Source organism: Hibiscus syriacus, unplaced genomic scaffold (assembly GCF_006381635.1).
Source record: "Hibiscus syriacus cultivar Baekdansim isolate YM2019G1 unplaced genomic scaffold, ASM638163v2 tig00012084_pilon, whole genome shotgun sequence".
NCBI lineage: Eukaryota > Viridiplantae > Streptophyta > Magnoliopsida > Malvales > Malvaceae > Hibiscus > Hibiscus syriacus.
The window spans coordinates 1-5,466 of NW_024062264.1; positions in this window are offsets into that span (position 1 = coordinate 1).

Sequence of the window (5,466 nt, forward strand, 5' to 3'; positions counted from 1 at the left end):
GAGTGATCTGTATGCACAATTACCTTAGTGTCTATTAAATATGGCCTAAACTTATCGAATGAAAATACTACTGCTAAGAGTTCTTTTTCAGTGGTGGTATAATTTACTTGTGCATCATTAAGAGTACGGCTCACATAGTATATAACATGAAGATTTTACTTTTTCGTTGCCCTAGCAATGCTCGACTGTATAGTCACTTGCGTCGCACATGAGCTCGAAAGGTTATTCTAATCTGGTGGGATAATGATAGTGCTGTCGTAAGATTTTTCTTAAAATCTGTGAAGGCATCAAACAATCATTAGTAAATTTAAATGGATGATTTTTTTGAAGCAAAATACATAAGGGTTTAGATATTTGAGAAAATCTTTATGAACCGCCTGTAGAAGCATGCATGTCCAAGGAAACTGCATGTGAGGAAGGTTTGCAATTATGTCCACCTTGGCTTTATCGACTGCGATGCCTCGGCATGAAATTTTGTGACCCAGCACTATTCCCTCGATTACTATAAAATGGCATTTCTCCCAATTCAGCACTAGGTTGGTTCTTCACATCGTTTCAGTATCTTGGATAGATGGCTGAGACATCGGTTAAAATCAACTCCGAGATGGAGAAAACGTCCATAAATATTTCCATACATTCTTCCACCATATCTAAAAAGATTGCAATCATGCATATTGGAATGTAGCTGGAGCGTACACAGTTTAAACGGCATTCGTCTAAATGCGTAGTACCATAGGGTATGTGAAAGTGGTTTTCTCTTGATACTCCGGTGCTATGGCTATTGGTATACCTGAGTATCCATCGAGGAAGTAGTAAAATATTTTCCCGCTAACCTATCAAGTATTGGTCGATGAAAAGGAAGGGAAAATGGTCTTTCTTTGTGGCTTTGTTGAGCTTCCTGTAACCATGCATATGCGCCAGCCCGTGATTGTCTTGTGGTGAGGAGTTCGTCATGTTCGACTTAATCACGGTCACACCCCTTCTTTGGCACACACTGCACCGGGTGACCCCATGAACTATCGGATATGGGATAAATTACTCTCGCGTCCAACCATTTATAATTTCTTTCATGACTACCTTCTTTATGATTGGATTAAGCTTCTTTGGGTTTCTACTAAAGTGTATGGCTATCTCGAGGTTGATTTTGTGCATGCATATGGTCGGACCGATTCCCTTCAAGTATGCCATTGTCCATCCTAGAGTCTTTCTATGTTGTGACAAAACATTCAATAAACTATTCTCCTGTTTGGAGGTTAGGTTGGTAGAAATTATTACTGGTAGAGTTTCATCAACTCCTGGATAAGCATCTTTCAAATGTGATGACAAAGTTTTAAGTTCCAGTTTCGGTGCATATTGCAAGGATGACTCTTGAGACTTAACTTCATCATAATCTAAGGGTTCAAATTCATAACTGATATATTATACAGAAGTCTCGATGATCCTTTCTCTTTCCTCTGTGTCATGCATTGGTATCATTTTCAGGACGTTCATTGTTCAGATTTTCGTTGTCAAGGCCATGATTCTGTGAATCATCTTTGAGCATAATTCGCTTGGGCCAAATGTGTCTTGTTCGTGCATCTCGGTTGTAGGGTCATGGTACAAAGTGATGTATCATCAAGTCTAGAGATTCACCTCGTCCAAGGATTGTCTTCTCATTTACTTCTCTAATGCATTGGCACTCTTCTGAATCGTCCACATATTTCATGGAGTTGAATACATTGATTGTAATGTTTTTCTCTCCTACTCGCATTGTGAACTCTCCCTTTGTACAATCTATTAGGATTCTCCCAGTGGCTAAGAAGGGTCGTCCCAGAATGATTGGTATGTTTTCATCGGCTTCGCAATCCAGGATGAGGAAATCAACTAGAAATACAAATTTATCCACATTACTATGACGCCATCTATTCTGCCCTCTGGCCGCACATATGACCGATCGGCTAGCTGTAATATGATTGAGGTTGAACAGGCATGATACCCGTCTAGTTTCATAAATATGGACTTTGGTATCAAGTTTACACTTGATCCCAAATCAACAAGAGCTCATCCTATAAAATCATTACCAATTGAGCATGGTATTATAAAGCTGCCAGGGTCTTTTTGTTTTAGTGGGAGTTTGCTTACTGGCGAACAGATATTTATTGCCGTGGAAACCGTTCTACCTTTCGTTTTTTTGTAAAAATGTCTTAAGAAACTTGGAATAGGAAGACATTTGCTCGATGGCTTCTAGCAAGGGTACATGATACAAAACTGATCCAGGACATCAACGAATTTCTAGAACTGGATGTCATCATCATGGTTCTTCAATCGTTGAGGAAATGGTGGGGGTCTCATACCGTCTACTGTTGGTGCTGAAGAATCTTTGGCCTTAACCATAAATTTCTCATTGTTTGAGTGATGCCTTTCTGGACCTTCAGTTCTTTCCTTCTCTTCAGGAGCTTCCTCTCATTCAACATTTCAGCTCGATCCTCTGGTTGTGTTATGCCATGGCGAGGACTGTTCAGGTGTTCTCCCCAAACTTGTCTTGGTTTATCTGTTCTCACTCCTTAGTGTAAGTACATTGCATTGCTCCTTCCATGATGTTTAGTGATTTCAGTATCACTAGGGAGATTTCCTTGTGGGCAAGAAAGTAATGTCGTGGCAATTTGTCCCACTTGATCTCTAATGCTCTTAGAGATGAACTATGGCTTTAGAAAAGTATTGCTTGGCTTTGTAACAAATTCCCCTGATTTTTAATTGTTGTAGAATGTGCGTGCATTAAGGTCTTTATGGAGGCCATAAACTTTCGTCGAGGCCATAAATTCCTACAATGATACTCCAAGGAATTAGTATTGGAATTAGTATTAGAGGAATAAGCTATACCTTTATTATTTTTCCAGGGTTGCTGATGATGCTGATTCTGAAAGTGTTGATGGTCAGAGTTGTTTTGTTGTGGCCTGTATTGTTGCTGATTGTTGATGTTTCCTTGATTACTCCATGAAAAAATTGGGTGTTGTCTCCAATCAGGATTGTACGTGTTTGAATAAGGGTTATTGTTGCTCCTATTGTAGTTGCCCATTAAATTGGTTGGCTCATGGTTTCGGGCATTCACTTTCATGATGGTTACCGTGACAAAATATGTATGCGTTATTGTTCATCTTGAATTCTCTTACCTCATTAGGGTTGCAAATTTTTCAACATATTGGTTATGATAGAAAATTGAGCGGCTACCGAATCCTTACCCTCTAATTTATATGCTCTAAATGTTTTTCTGCCGGTTCCCAATATTCTATTTGGAAATTGATAATCATTATTTTATATCCTGTTTGAGGATGTCAAAAGCTTCATCGGGTGATTTTCTAATAAGGTGCAATTTGTTGAGGCATCTAGCATCATTTGAATTTGTGCATGATCCGTTGTAAAACATCACCACATGCATCCAATCGTGAAAGCCATGGTTAACACATTTGCGAAGTAGACTTTTATACCTATCCCAACATTCGTACATTGATTCATCATCCTTGGCGAAAACTTGCAATGTCATTGCGAAGTTGTGTATTCATATGGGCAGATTGTATCGGAGTACAAAAATCTTGCATAAATCTGTTCATGACTCCATTGAGCCGGAAGGAACTCTGCTGAGCCTGGCTCTTGCTCTATCACGTAGGGAGTAAGGGAAAAGTTTAATTTAAGCACGCCTTCATATACTCCTTGTTGCCAAAATGAGTCGCATACTTCAAGAAAAACACGAACATGTTGTCTACCATCCATTGGGTGAACCACTAAATTATCCAATCGAGTTTAGCATGTTAAACATCACAGGTTTGAGTTCGAAATGAGTGGCTTGTTTCAGGTGCCACTATGCCGGATTGAGATCATCAAGAATTGGGTTCAAATGATCACGTATCGCTCTTGGCCTTGCAACTTAAAGATGATAGTTGCATCAGGTCCTAAATCTCCCATGTTGTCTTGCATTTGAATTTGGTTTAATTGTTCTCTGGTTCTTGGGCACGCAACCTTGTCTGAGTGATTGCTCAATTTCAGGGTCGAATAGTTCCAAAGGCTTACCAAAGATCTCAAGGTCATGCAATAAAAATCTACAAAGAAAATAATAAACTACGTTAGACTAAAAAATATAAGGTGACACAAAAGAACTTGTTATGGCTAAAAAATCATCAGTTGCCAATCCCCAGCAACGGCGCCAAAAACTTGATCGCTTGTAAATGTATATGTTAAGGCAAGCAAATCAGTGCAAGTATACACAATCGATTCAAGTAATATAGGGTAAGTGAGTATCGTCTCCACATAGATTGTATTACAATATATTTTCACCACAACTAGAACTCGTGTCACGAACTAATTCCTACTAAGTGTCAGCTTAAGAACTAATATAATAAAAATGAAAAAGTGATTTAATGATTGCAGAAAAGTTTGGTCGAGGCAAAATAAGTATGTAGAATACTAAAATAAAATAAAACAAGACAAGTGTGCAAACAACCTCACATATTCAGACATATCACATAGCACTTATGCTAAACCTTTGTATTGTCAACAAATTATTTTTTAAGTCTAGAATGAATTATTATGACTTCTAAACCTGCACGATATGATTACTAGGTATTCTTAGACAGTTTCCATGGCAATATTGGTTTAGCATAACTACAACCCTTGGTTGTCAAACTGTTTTTGTAGCAATACTTCTCAATGTAAACTATAGGCGTTGTCTATCCTACTCTAGCGTCTATCCCTTTTAGTCGATTGAAACTCACTCCTTATCTTAAGGTAACAAGTTAGAACCCCATCCCGAATTCATTCCATTGCATGCAGATCTATCTTATTCTCTCGAATCTAAGAATCACTATAGACAAAAGGTTATCTCTCGATGCTCTTATATTGCCAAGACATGTTTTACCAAAACCCCAGGCGATCTCCGATGCTCTTACAGCGTAAGGTAAAATATTTAACAATGAGAAAAAAATCATAAGCAAAAACAGAATTCATCATTCATAAAACATAAGAATATTGTTCAGGCAAAACAAAGTTTAACACCAAGTAAGACAATCATGGTGCTATCAAAGATCATCCCATATTCAACGTTTAATATAACCCAAATAAATAAAGAGTTAAAACAAAGGAAGAACGACTCCCAAAACTGGGGGCTCTGTCGCGACGATTCTGATCAGCACCGTGCTGCCTTGGTGATTATCCACTCTCGAGACCTGATCACCGCTCTGCTAAAGTCTGGTTATGGAGGACACCAAGGAAGGTTGGTCTGTTGGTGGGAAAGCACTGCAGTTGCTTGCTCACGCCTTGGATAAAGCTCTTCTCTCTTTTCCTCTTTTTTTTGGCGGCTACAACAGGTTATTTATAATGAAAGATCTCCTAGGGCTTTGCATGCTTTTGGAGTTTTCTTAAATAACCGTTATTAAATGCCCAGACTTTAAAAGGAAAGGTGGCTGGCGGCTGTCAGAATAATTAAGGCTTGCTTGT